Source organism: Panthera pardus, unplaced genomic scaffold, assembly GCF_024362965.1.
Source record: "Panthera pardus isolate Hobbes unplaced genomic scaffold, ASM2436296v1 HiC_scaffold_7, whole genome shotgun sequence".
Classification (NCBI taxonomy): Eukaryota; Metazoa; Chordata; class Mammalia; order Carnivora; family Felidae; genus Panthera; species Panthera pardus.
In genome coordinates this window covers 79853114-79867808 of record NW_026527002.1, presented here as the reverse complement: position 1 = coordinate 79867808, position 14695 = coordinate 79853114, and positions in this window count along the sequence as shown.

Here is a 14695-nt window from a genome sequence, read left to right as displayed (position 1 = left end):
TCTGGGTAGGGAGGGGTGGCCCAGGTGGGGTACTCAGATGCTTCCGGGCCTTTGGGGTGATTCTCATTTCCCTGCTCCAAAACTCAATGTCCCATCAGCTTCCAGGAACTGTTGACTGGTCCTCGAACATGCTCCTTACATTTGGGTCTTTCCTACTCTGGGGGGTCACGTTCCCCGTGGGTGGGATCACAGTGCATTCGGTGGGAATGTGGCTGCCTCACTGATGGTCTCTCACAGACGATGCAAACTGGTCCCCGGAGCCTGCACCTTCCTTCCACCCCCGTCTCCTCTCACTCTGGCAGCTGGTGGCAGGGCTCGGGCTTGGAGAAAGGCGAAGGGAGAGGCCCCTGCACGGGATCCTACACCCGGCCCTGGGCCAAGGGCTCTGGCAGCGCTGTGTGCGAAACTGAAGGCAGGCACAGGAGCTGGAGGCACCGTGTTGGAGCAGACAGCCGCTGCTGTGAATTATGCCATCACCGCGTCCCCACCGGCGCTCACACACAGCACACCTGCTCTAGCCCATTACAGCGTGTGCCACGGCCCTGTGGTCAGCGAGGCTGGACTTCAGCCCTCTAAGACTGCCGGAGCCCGTCCATGGCGCCTGGTGCGAGGGCTCCTCGGGACTCATGCCAAACAGCCAGTGTTTGAACCAGTGCATCGGTCGGGCTGCCCTGACTCCTTAGTGGAGGTCGAGAGTTCATGCTCTGACCCCCTAGTGGACCCCCTGCTCTGGAGCAGGACTGACGTGTTTCAGTTCCCTCTTTCTCCGCCTAGTAGCGGGGTGACCCCGGGCACTGAACATCTCTCGGCATCTTCTCTCAGCCTTGTAGAGGATAATTGTGGTGCCTTCTGGGGTTGCTGCAGGGTGAGGGAGATAAAATGCAGGGAGGGCTCAGCATGGCCACCAGCTGCTGTTAGGTCCCAGTAGGAAGCCATCGCTGTCACCATCACAAGCTCCAAAGGGTCAAATCCATTGGGGCCTTTGACTCAAACGTACATAGACGTTTGCCTCTGCGGAAAGTGGCCCTTCTGACAGATTGAGGGGCTTGGAAGCGGCGTCAGGGGCGGAAACCAGCCCTAGGGAGAATCTCTGTGCTCACTGATGGCCTGAATTTCCCATCCCCGAGTCTACCTTGCCAGCTCGCTCGAGCCCGTCTCTCTTGCCTCCTTCTCGCAGTCACGTTGCACAGGAAAATGTACACATTAAAGGGACCTCGTGCGCTCCCACTGTCGATTCGTACTCCGCTCAAACGTCACCTCTGCTCTGTGCAAAGCTGGGCGGAGACGAGCACCTCGAGAAGGTGACATTTGGAGGGTTTGGCCCCGCAGATGGTTGGCTCTCTGGGTTGGCAAGCTCCAGTCCGCCTTCCGTGGCTCTTGTCGTGCAGCTGCGGTTGCCATGGCGTTTGTGTGCGCGGGGACCAGGCTCATGCGTCTCCTCGGCATCGGAAGCTCATCCAGAGCCTGGGAGTCAGGTGGTGGGAAGACGGCTTGGGAAGGATGGAGGAGGCTGCAGGACGTGGGAGGGACTCAATCTGGTTAATGGAGGCCGGGGGAGGGGCCGTTGCCCGGGCTGCGTCTAAACCGGGACACGTGGATTGAGGCACAGGGGAGATTTGGGCAGGGGTGGCCGTGCCGAGACCTCAGCAGCCCCGGCCAGTGGAGCCGGGAGTCGGACAGAGAGCCTCGCACCTGGCCTGCAGGCTCACGCCTGCACCTCCCATCAGCCAGCCCCCCAGACAGCAGTCCAGGTTGTATTTTTATTTTTATTTATTTTTTATTTATTTTTTTTACATTTATTTATTTTTGATAGAGAGAGACGGAGCACAAGTGGGGGAGGGGCCGAGAGAGAGGGAGACACAGAATCCGAAGCAGGCTCTAGGCTCCGAGCTGTCAGCACAGAGCCCAACGCGGGGCTCGAACCCACGAACCGCGAGATCATGACCTGAGCCGAAGTCGGACATCTTCGCTTAACTGACTGAGCCACCCAGGTGCCCCATAGGTTGTATTTTTAAAACAGAAATGGCATGACGTAGGTCCTCCATTCAGTGACCTCTTTGGTGGCCTCCGGTTACCTTCAAAATAGAATCCACACTCCCTCCCACGGCCACAGACAGCAGGCGAGGCTTATAAATGCAGCATCTGCAAAACTATGACCCGCACAATCCTGTCCCAGCACTGTGGCATGGCCAGAAAGCCGGGGTCCAGCATTCGAGGGCAGTTCCAGTCCCATAAAGCCCTTTACCTGTAACCGTCATGTACCAGAAAGGTGACACGGAGATCGTGGACGTGCTTCCAGAAACCCCTGTTTCCCCCTCATTCCCTGTCCTCACCCTCAGCAGCTGCCACAGCGCCTGTGCTCAGCCTCCCCCCATGCATCCCTGCTTCTCCCCTTCCTGCCTGCTTTCACCTGACTCTGGAAAGCCTTAGAGAATACATCTGGTCAGAGGAGGCCTGCCTCAAAGGGTGGGGAAGAAGAACAGAGAACGGCCCGGGAGCCTTCTCCTCAGAGGGTAGAGGGCCACTGGCTAGGAGCCCTCAGCCGTCAGTGAGTTCGGTCCTGCTGCTCGTACCTTATAGGTGACCCCACAGTGTGAACATTCTCCAGCCGCTTCCTGCAACTGTCCCGAGGTCAATGCAGGTTTAACTGCTGCTGATTTAACACCGTGCCTTTAATGAATAAGCGAGTGTATATTTAACAGCCTGCCCGCGTTGCTGTCTTCACAGGGTTGTACACGCCTGGCTCATTCTCATCCTTCTGGTTTTTGCCCAAAAGCTGTCTTTTCAGAGAGGCCTTTCCTGGCCCCTGTCTTTCCCAGCAGAGTTCCTGGGCACCACACGGCCCTATTCTGTAGGGTCTGGAACGATCCGCATTAAGCTCCAGCCGTCCTGGTCTAGCGTGTGTGTCTTGCTGTTCAGGTCATTGCAGGCACTGGTAATACTGGGCAAATCAACTGGGGAGGTGCTATATTCTGAAATGACGGAAGGGCTTCAGAGCACGTCAGCCGGAGAGAGATTTGTCCACTGCTGTGTGACGGTGCTTGGAGTCCTGGGCTGTAAACTGGTAGGTACCCATGCAAGGCGGCCCTGAAGCGTCCACGGAGGCCACCGGACAGAACTCACCCAGACGTTCCTGCTTACTGGGGAAAGCCGGTCAGCGGGGTCCCTGCAAGGCTCGACTCTGGGGCCACTGCTGACAGTTCCCGGGACGGAGGAGGGTCTGGAGCCAGAGGGGCGGGCCAAGAGATTGTAAGGGTCATGGGACGCAGCTGGGGAGGAATCGGGGCTGGGACGTGAGCTGTCTTCTTCCTGGCCTGCCCTCCCTCTGCGGCTCTGCTTAGTGGGTCCTCAGGTTGCCAGGACCAGGGTCTTCCTCTGGCCGCCCCAGGGACCGGGGCCAGGCTGGGAAGCAGGGGGCCAGGAGACTCAGGGAGGGGCGGAAACCATGGAGAGCCTTGGGGCCTGGCTTGTCCGGAGCCGTCTCCCCTCACGGGCTGCAGGCCTTCAACCGCCTCGAGGGCACTCGGTGTCTGCCGTCTCCTCTCAGGGCTCCTGCGGCCACCGGCAGCTCCAGGGATCTCTCTGGATGAGCTGTGCAGCCTGCCCTGCTCTCACCGGCTGGAGCACCTGTGACGGGGTCCCGGGAAGGGAAGGGTGTGGAGACACCATGACTGACGTGCCTGTACATCTCCTCTACTTGCCTGACGCTCCAGCCACACCCCCCCGCCAACACCTCTGCTTGTGCTGCCTTCTGCCCGTGATGCCCCCCCGCCTGCCTGCTGTCTCAGCTCAAACACCACCTCCTCGATGGGGTCCTCCCAGGTCACCACAGCCAAAGGTCACCTCTCTGTTTCTGCACCACTAAATCCCATTGTCCCGCTTTGATACTTTGACTTTTTATAATTATGAGTGTGCTGGACAGAATAATGGGGCCACATCCTAATCTCTGGGCCCTGTGAACGTGTGACCTTACATGGCAAAAGGGATTTTGCTGATGTGGTGATGTAAAGGACGCTGAGAGGGGCAGATCTTCCTGGATTACCTCGTGGGCCCAGTGTAATCACAAGGGTGCTTCTAAGAGGGGGCAAGAGGGTCCGGGTCAGGAAAGGAGATGTGACAACCGAGATACATTTGAAACCGGAAGTGGGGCCACAGGCCAAGGAGTGTGGGGGCCTCTAGCTGCTGAAAAGCCAAAGACACAGTGTTTCCTGGAGCCTCCAGAAGGGACCAGCTCTGCCTGCTGGTTTCAGCCCACGGGATCCACATAAGGCTTCGGACAGCCAGACCTGTAAGAGAATAAGTTTGCATCGTTTCGGGCCGCAAAGTTCATGGCAGCCCCGGGAAACTAACACAGTCAGCCCATGTGGGATGGTTCCTTGGCTACCATAGGAGATTTTTAGGGGTGGACTGTACCTTGCACAGCTTTGCACATCTGCGTACATATTTTAAAACATCTTTTTATGACTGCACTGCTGTTATCAGGGTTTTTTTTTTTTTAATTTTTTAATGTTTATTTATTTTTGAGAGGGAGAGAGAGACAGAGTGTGAGCAGTGGAGGGGCAGAGAGGGAGGGAAACACACAATCCGAAGCAGGCTCCAGGCTCCGAGCTGACAGCACAGAGCCCGACATGGGGCTTGAACTCATGAACCGGGAGATCATGACCTGAGCCAAAGTCGGGCGCGTAACCAGCTGGGCCCCCAGATGCCCCTGATCTATCCGTTCTTTAGTGAGCAATCAATCATATGTCAGCCTCCCTCAACCTCCTCTGAGCTTTTGCCCCTGGACCAGCCCTGGGAGGACATATTTCCTGGAGGAAAAGAGGATTTTTTCTCCCTGGAATAGGAATTGCACCTGTCAATGGATGTCTTCTGTGATATTTTCATAAAATGATTCTCTTATGCAACACCATTCACATGTATTGTAAGGAAAAGATATGAAACTTGCAGGAAATGTCTTGTTTCGGTAAACCACTTTGGCCTCTACCGCCGGCCACTGGTACAGTTTGGAAACTGGCCCACAAGGTAGAATTCACAGTTCTGTGGCTCTCGTGCAAGGCCACCTGGTCCGGCCTGTCCTCCTCCAGCCCTTACCGAGCGCCATGCCTCCAACCTGGGCCTGCACAATGCCGGGTTCCCTGAACATCAGGACGGTTCCAAGTTTCTGACTCTTAACAATGGTTTGCTCCCCCAGCCTGGAGCGCCCTGCCCCATCGGACCCAGCCCTGCTCTTCCCAGAAGAGTCAACTCAATTGCCATGCCCTCTAGAGAATGCCCTTCTGCACGTGGAGATCAGGGGACCGAGGTTCCAATCAGAGGCTGAGAATTTTGTGGGATGAGTCATGTGGTCTCCACGCCAGGCAGTTGCCCTGAGGGGAGGCAAAGCGTCCTGGGGGAGATGTCCCCTCTTGCTGGAACTTTGAAGCTCACGGTTTCTCTGTGTTGCCTCAGCCACAAAGGCCAGCTATATGATTTGTGAGCCCGGTGCAGAATGAAAACGTGGCCACTCTGGCCAGAGGCAGGAAGTCTGTCTCCCCTTCCAGTAGGCCATCACCTCAACCATACTGGAGAACAACCCCCAAAGGATGCATCTGTGGTACCACCAGCCAAGGGTGGGGGTAGCCACTCCTGTGCCCCACACCAGCAGCCCTGGGGTGGGTGTGGGAAGGGTGAGGCTGGACGGGACTCAGGATCCAGGAGGCATAGAGGCCGGGAGGTGACGGGGGTAGGGCCAAGCGTGAGCCAAGGCTCCAAGCCCCCCACCCAGACCGCTTCATTGTCTCTGGACTTTACCTACAAAACTCAAAGGTAGAATTATTAAGAATTTCAAGATGGTAACAGCAGGGCATCGAACCCCAATCATAGGACCCCCCTCCGGGCACAGGGCCCTCTGTGCCTCACTGGTCACCTACCCAGGAAGTCGGCTATCTAGCCGGTCTCTTGCCCGGACAGGGTGAGCCTGGGCGTGGCCGCCTGCCTCCTGTGACTGTGGCCCTGCCCATCCATCAGGGCGGCAGCTGTAGGCCGGGGGCCGGTCACCAGAGGTGCACACAGCAGTCTCTGTGACGACTTGTCCAGCACATTGAGTGGCCACACTGGCCGCAGGAGGACACTGGGGAACCCACGGCCTTGAAGGAAATATTTCTCCTGTCCCCGCCCCAGGCTGACCGGATTCCATTCCAGCCAACCCGCTGGCTCCTATGGGCTGTACCCCACGTGCCCAAAGGAACAGCTTGTGGCCACAATGGCAGCCAATCTTTAACATTTTTTTAATGTGTTTTTTTTTTAATTTATTGTCGAAGGAGAGAGAGAGACAGAGCATGAGCAGGGGAGGAGCAGAGAGAGAGGGAGACACGGAATCCAAAGCAGGCTCCGGGCTCCGAGCTGTCAGCACAGAGCCCGACGCGGGGCTCGAACTCACGAACCGTGAGATCATGACCTGAGCCGAAGCCGGACGCTCAACCGGCTGAGCCACCCAGGCGCCCCAATGACAGCCAGTCTTGACGAGGGCCCCTTCAGCAGGCCCTTCGCCCCAGAGGGAGAAATTGGGGTTTGGAGGTTCGGGGCCACACGCTGGTGAGAGATGAAGCTGGGCCAGCCCTGACCCTGCAGACCCGCAAAGCTGCGCCCCCACCAGCACCCTCGGGGCCTCCCCGCTGGGCGCACAGCCTTCTTCCTGCTGTGCTCCCCTTGCCGTATGCACCGCTCATTAAACTTAATTAATCATTCAAGAGAAAAGGAGCATGTGCTTCTGAATAGCTCATCTGTTTCCGGGTGCGGGAGGACTTCCACACGCGCTTTCCTTCCAGGCAGCCGCGGCCCCGGGGCCCGCTGGCTTGGACTTGCCTGCCTGTCCTTGGTCGGTAGCGACCTCTTTCCCCCCTTTCCTCTTTCCGTATGTGTCCACGCGTTTATTAAATGCGCTCGCGGGGGCTGGCGTGTTTTGATATCCGGTTAGTCATTTCCGCCTGCAGGCACGCAGGGAAGGGAAGCCACCGCCACCCGCTCCGCTGACCCCTCGGGGGCCTTGCCGGGCTACAGCTCGGTCACCCTGCTCCGCGCCGATGGGAGGGTCTGCGGGACCCACGGCTCCAGGAAGCACAAATTCCTTATCTATTTCCTCCCAGCCACCGCTTTGTCTTAAAATAGGACTCCAAGCCTGACATATTTTGCAGGCCACGACGCTTTGTGGATTGAATGAAAGTACAGGGTCACCGGCAGAGGTTACCGACACCCCCCGGCATTCAGAGCAGGGTCTCGGGGGGCGGGCCGGCCTGAGCTCAAACCCTCCCCCCGCCACTCGGCCTCTCATTAGCTGCGGGCTGTGGGCCAATGTCTCTGCGGAGCTCGGGGTCACCTGTGACATGGGGTGCGTGGTACTAACGACCTCCTAGAGCTGTTACGAGGTTTAAATGGGTCGAGATGGGTGAAGCTCTTAGAATCAGGCCTGGCACGTGAGTGCCGTTTGAATATTTGCTACATAAATGACACTTCCCTCTTTCCCTCCTGAGTTCTAGACCAAGGAGAAGGACCCCGGAGACCCAGGTGGCAGCTTTGTCATGGGTGAGACTGAACTTGCCCAACTTGCCCAAGTTAGAGTGGAACCTGCCTCTGCTCCTGGCCTGCCAGGGCCTGTCCTCCGAGCTCCCTGTGTCCTGAGGCTGCGGCCAGAGGGCAGGACAGGCCAGCCAGGGAGGGAAGGAGGGGCGGAAGCGGGCCCAGGCTCCCCACGCCCCAGTCAGACGGGAGAGGTGCAGAGAGGCCGGGGCCGTCCTGCCCCTTCCTTCAAACACCCGCACGGAGGGTGGGGGGACAACTCATGTGACATCTCGTGTGTGTTAGCTCGCTCCCTCCTCACAACTGTCTGACAAGGAAGTATCACTGTCACTCCTTTCTCAGGCAAAGCAACCGGGGCTCGAAAACGTTAGGGGAGTTGTCCAGGGGTCACCGGGCTGGAAAGCCGCCAAGCTGCGATGAGAAGCCCAGCTATTTGGGGTTCTGGGCTCGTGTCCTTTCTCCTTCACGGTCCGGCTGTGGTTCCACCGGACCAACTGGGAAGAGCTGGCTAGCCGTGGCTCTGGGAAGAGTCGGCTGAGTTTGCTAACGGGTAGCCATCCTTTTCTTTGCCTTTCTTTTTTTTTTTACTTTCTTTTTTTTTGAAAGAGAGAGAGACCGCGCACACGCAGGTACACACGCCCAAGCAAGCAGGGGAGGGGCAGAGGGAGACGGAGACAGACAGAATCTGTCTGCCAGCACAGAGCCCGAGGCAGGGCTCGAACCCACGAATCGTGAGACTGTGAGCTGAGCTGAAACCAAGAGCCGGGTGCTCAGACCACTGAGCCCCCCCAGGCGCCCCTCCAGCCCTTTTCTTTGGAAGGGAACACGCTTCGGCGCCGACGCTTGGTCAAGGATCCAGACACGATGGGTTCAGATGACAGCGTGTACCTGCCGCCTCCTGTCTTAGGCGTGTCGGGGTCCAGGCTGGGGAGGGGCGTCCTTGCAAGGCCCTGCCACTTGCGTCCCTGAGGAAAGCGGCCAGGAGCTGAGGGAGGCAGTGCCCACCACTGAGCCCACTGGGCCCAGACCTGGACACAGCGTGACTGTCACTGTCTTGAGGGGAGTTGACAGAAGAGTGGGGACAAACCATAGGACAGCTCTGTGCTGACAGCTCGGAGCCCGGAGCCTGCTTTGGATTCTGTGTCTGCCTCTCTCTCTTTTTTTCCCCTCCCCCGCTCACGCTCTGCTCTCTCTCTCTCTCTCTCTTTCAAAAATAAATATTAAAAATTTTTTTTAATTAAAAAAAAAGAAATGGACTTTGGCACAAAAGAAATGTATTGAATGGATATAGAATAGCCCTTACAGTCTGGGGAAGACACAGTGACCCAGGCCTGGGCAAGCTAGGAATCGGGGCAGCCCTGGGGGTCCAGGTGGGCGCCCCAGAGGGATGGGAACAACAGGACGGATTAGAAAAGACCTGGCCTGCAAAAGCAGCAGAAAGCGGTAACGGGTTGGGTGGACGGGACAGGGCAGCCAGGGAGGGGGCGAGGAGGAGGCTATGAAGAGTCCCCGGGCTCCAGGAGCAAGGACAGCCTGCTGGGAGGGGACCGCTTCCATCTGGGGAACAGTGAGTTCAATGTGCCTGTTGGGCCCCAGGCTCTAGCTCTGGGCAGAGGCCTGGCCTGAGGTCCAGATTTGGGGACCATCGGCTCAGGGTACTTGTGAAAGGGCGAAGGTCTGCCGGGACAGCAGGGGCCACGCCACGAGGGGAGAGGAGCCCAGGAGCAGCCCCCTCCACCCCCTCCGCCCTTCCTCTCCCCGGGGGGCACACCCGCAGTCTGCACGGGCCTCGGCTCCGCGGGCGCCTGCTAATGTTCTGCGGGCAGTCAGATCCCGGGCCACTTCCGCCGGTCTGCCCCGCCATGGCACAGGCCTGGTGCCTCCCACACAATAGGCACCCCGTGAATACTTGTAGCTTGATTTATCGATTGGAAGGAGACAGCTGGATGCAGAAGGTGACCCCATGTGTCAGGCCTCAAGGACGGGGGTCAATTCTAAGTCCCAGTTTCTACCTCCTGACCCTTGAAGGCAAACAGCCGTGTCCATCTGCACATGAGTCCTCGACTCGGCGTATCAGCGGAGAGAAAAGAAACACAGGGTGACACATCTCTCCCGCTCCCAAATGCTATGTTCTCCAGAGAAATACAGACAAATCCACACATTTAAATACAGGCCACCCACTTGCATCGAAAGGAGTGGATTCCAGGGTGACAGGTACAGTCTTTTCCCCAAATCTCTCTGGCGCGGACACCCTGTCCTGCCACCGTCCTAACTCGGCACCTTTGTTCTGACGCCCTTGTCCCCTCGACGTCTGCACGCAGACTCGGGGCTCTGCTCTGCTCCACACAAACCCTCAGCTGGTTCGTAACACCAAGGGCCTCGTGATTCGTTTGTCCTCGGAATCTGGCTGCTGCCACACGTCAGTCTGTCGGAGGTGGGGGATCTTTCCTCCAGTATGGTTTTAAAGCAGGAAAAATGATTTATTTATTGAGCATGCACTGCTGGCTTTGCAATTTGTGTGAGAGCAAGGCTTCGTCCTTGCCCTCCGAGAGCTCCTGGAGGGGACTGCCGATGGCCTGTCACAGACGAAATGTCACCCTTTTGTGAATTCACAGGACTTCAGAGCTCAAGGGGCCACCTGGGAGCTCACCTAAGGCCACGAGGCTGTGCGGGACCGAGTGACAGACGAGGCGGCTTTTGATCCCCAGCTGTGTGGTCTTTCCTGAGAGGCAAGTGAGAGGCCACACCGGGTTTCCCCCCCCACCCCCCCGGGAACCGGACAGCAGCCTCCCTTCGGAGCTGGCCAAGGTCCCAGCTCCTTTCCTGTCCCTGCGGCACTGGTGGCATTTCCACCCAGCTGAGTCACGGGGTTTTTTCCAGGTGGAGACGGTAATTACCAAACAGAGTTCCTTCGTGGCTCATGGAGGCGGCTCTGGGCTGCCAATTTAGGAACGAGACTCTCTACATAGATACGTGTCCTCGAAGCCCATTTATAGAACACGCAGAGTCCTGGCCACTCTACGTGACACATGAGATGAGTTACAAACTACAAACATTGGGGCGGGGGGGAGGGGGAGGGTGGGCGGGGCTCAGTCGGTTGAGCGGCTGACTCTGGATTTCAGCTCAGGTCGTGATCCCAGGGTTGTGGGATCGAGCCCCACGTCGGGCTCTGCACTGAGTGTGGAGCCTGCTTGGGACTCTCTCTCTCTCCCTCTGCCCCTCTCCCCTGCTCACGCGCTCCCTCTCTAAAATAAAAACAGCAACAACAAAACAAACTACAGACGTATACTAAGAATGGTGGCCGCTCCTGTACCTGATGGACGGGCACACTCAGTGCCCCCATCAGATGAGCATCTGTGCGAGACACACACCATGAACGAGACGCCAGCTCTTTCCTATGCAGGTGCTGCTCGTTGCTCGTAACAGCCCTGTGAGGCTGTGACGGTGATCCCGATTTTAAAGACGAAGGAACTCGACTTTAGGGAGCTCGAGATACTTTCCTCCGTATCCTAAGGAGTTTACCATGCAGGAACGTCAAGAAAATATAAAACAAAGCCAGAAAGTCAAAGCTAACACACCGTACATAAGCACGGAGAGTACTGAGTACTTAGAGAAACCTTCACTCAGTCACTCAAGAAACACTGGCTTTCGCGTGAGGTCATCCCCGCTCCTGGTTGGGTTCTTCCCGGAACTCCTGTGTCCCACACGCCTCTGGCGCTAATTTGCTGATGCCCTGGGTGAGTCACTTCCTTGCCAGGGCTCTGTTTCCCCCTCAGGGAGACCACACTGGCTGCCCACGCACACTGTTGACGAGGATGCTGGAGAAGAAGATGCCAGCTGTGGGGTGCGGGTTCCCAGGGGAGGGGGTGCAGGCCTTTCCCCCTGCAATTTATCTCTAGCCCTTGTGCTGGCAAACGCGTCCTGTTCCTGCTGCTGAAGTGTGTGCAATGCCTGTGTGTTGTCACATGCATTAATTATCCGGTGAAGGTTATAAACTAGCACTTGCCTGGGCTAGGTAACTGTAAAGAAAAGGGCTTTATCACCGTCACGGCTAAATGCGATGGCATAAAGCTGGAGAGGACGGAAAGGAAAATAGCTCGAGCCAAAGAATAAATGACATTTCAGAAAAAGCAGAAGTGGATGAGAAGATCGCTTGCAATTTAAAGTCACAACACATCCGATGACGTCATTGCTGGCATCTGGGTTATTTCAGGCTGGAAAGGGGCAGGTACACCCTGAGCCAGACAAGAGGCCCTGTGGCAGGGAGCAAAAGGTTTGATCCTGGGCAGTCTCTCAACCCTTCTGTGCCTCAGTTTTCTCATTCGTGAAATGGGACCATAATCACATTTCACTTGAAAGTGGTAGTAACAGAAGATGAATTCATATGCCTGGCTTCTAACGGAGGCTCAAAAAATCATAGCTACATCATTAAGGGTCACAGCGGGGGAAGCGAAACGTGGGTACGGAATTAATAGGTGCTTAGAATTAATTTCACTTTCTTGGACTAACATGAAGCTCTGTTTTACATGTCCCCGTCTCGTTTGTTTCCGGACTCTATGTCATCGCCTCGTGCAGCATGTAGACAGACCGTGTTCTGCTGGTAAATATACCAGGTTCCTGGGGCGGGGGAGAGCCCTGGTTGGTGGCGCTTGCCAGTTTCCATGGTGCACGTGTTCCCACCACGGCCGATTTCAAGCTGCCAACGTGATGTCACCGAATGCAGGTCAGGAAGAGATGTCAGCGGCTCCTCAGTTCCTTTCCGTGGATTTCCGCTGCAAGGACACAACAGACAAGAGCCCAGATGATGGCAGTATGTGGTAGAGCCCTCAGGCAATGATGAGTTTGGGATCCTTACTACCTTTGTTTTTGACGTAATTTCATTTTCATCGATGGCTGCGTTTGACCATCGGCTCGCACAATCCTAACACTTCACCTCTGGCAGAGCATCTGGCGTTGAGTCTCGTGTTCAGTAAGCGCTCAATATGTGGTCATCTCTTCTCTCCAGCTCTGACGTTGTCTTGTTAACGATTCCCGCCTCAGTGGAAGTGAGAGTATGGAAAAGTCTAGAAAGGGAAGAGGAAAGAGGTGGCAGAAGAGAACGCAGGAGAAGCTAATGGAAGACGGAGCATTGGCTGGACCTGGAGGCTCTGGCCCTTCTGAGATGGGGAGCTTCTCCAGGAGGAATCAAAGTGTGGGTCCACGGGGCTGTCTTCTGTGGCTGTGCCAACCACCCCCCTCCCCACAGCACGAGGCTCCCAGCCAGTGGCCCGGACGACTCCTACCACCAGAGGAAATGGTGATTCCCCTCCTCCCCACTGGCAGAGCTCAGTCACGTGATGCACACTGGCCCTCTGGATGCACCTGTCTGGGAGTGTGAATCTTGAGCAAGCGGTGGGGAGATAAGATCGCCGTAAGACAGATTTCTGGTGGTGAACGGCAGAGTAGCACCATCCTTCCTGGTCACTTCTCCTGCCTGGTTCCAGAAAGCCCCTGCCCCCTGCCCAGTGTTTATCCTGCCTCTCTAGATTTGCTTTGGCTCACTGAGCCCCCTGGTATGTTTTCGTGGCAGATTCTCTGGGTGACCTCCTCAATTTTTTTTTTTAGACTTGTAATTTGCTGGCTAAATGATATCATTTCTCAGCCTCTCTCCAAGCTGGTGTGGCCATGAGTGGGTCCCTGCCAGGGGATGGATGCACAAGTATTGGGTGGGACTTCCAGGACAGGGTGCCATTTGGTCCTCCCTCCCTTTTCTTTCCTGTTGCTTGGCACGTGGAAGCAATGGCTGGAGTTCTAGCAGCCATTCTAGGCCATGGGATAATCTGAGAATGGAAGTCATAGACGGTGGAGCGGAAACAGAAAGCCTGGGCCTCTGATGAATTCAGGGGGTCTCCACATCAGCTCTCTTTCTCTTTTGTTTATGTGACAGAACAAGGTCTGTAGGTTACTGCTATCGTGGTAGGGTCTCCGCTAAACACAGCTGAAACTATTCCTCCAAGTATCCCTTCCAGTAAAACTCCTTTGGCTGGCGACCCACCAGGGTTAGTTTCTATTATGGTAGCTTCACAGCAGAGTCCTGACTCACGGCCCATTTGTCCTCCCTCCCACAATCTCAAACCCCACATTCTGGCCCCCAAAGCTTGTCTGCCTTGTCAGTGACCCAGCAGAGCCTGGTTCCTTCCCAAGGGATGGGTCCTCTTACACTCTGCCCATACTGTGCCTTCCCCAAGGATGTCCTTCCCTGACCTTGACTGCTTTTAAGATCCAGCACAAACACCACCTCTGTGACAGCATCGCTTGGATGGCTCTGAGTCATAATTACCTGTTTACCTGTCTGTTCCCAGCAGACCACAGCAACCTGGTGTTTAGCAAGCTGTGTGGTACGTCCCGGGGGCTCAGCACCAGTGGTCTGAATGAGGGAACGGACATCACAGACATGGGAGGTGGGTCACAGCTTTATCACAAGACCCATCAACCTCTTCCCACACGCCTGCTGGCTACCTGGCTCTGTTCATGCACGGAGATTTCCGTGTGTCATCTGCGCTGATTTCCTGCAGCTCTGACCCATGCCAAACACGAGCCTGATTTTGAATGGATGATGTCAGGCGTGAAGGTATTTTGGATGTTAACAACATCCCCGGGAACAACAAAATAAATAAAGTGGTAGTGGCTTATTATAGCCTGAAGTAAAAAAATAAATATCCACATGTCCTTACTGATATCAATGATTAAATAAATTAACAAATGGGGGAGAAGAGACAAATCTCCCAAGAGAAGAACTCCAAATAATTTATGCAGACCCTCTGCCTTCAAGGAGGGTGAGCGTAACTCCCTGCTCTTTAGGCGTGGGCTATACACACTGAGTTTCTTCCAAAGCGTGCAGCCTGGAAGGGAGGGTGAGGAGAGTAGCTTTCCAGGGAAGAAAGCTGACAGACCTCAGCCAGGTGGTCAAGGCCAGGACCAACAGTCCTACATCACGTTGATGGTATGAGCTCTGGATGTGAGGACAATGGCTCTCTACCTCTGGGGTCTTCCTCCCAATAAATCACGGCCCCGTTCTAATCAGGAGAAAGACATCAGACAAATTCCCGTGGTGGCTCCTCCGAATAAATACCCACCCAGCACTGCTCAAAACTGTCCAAGT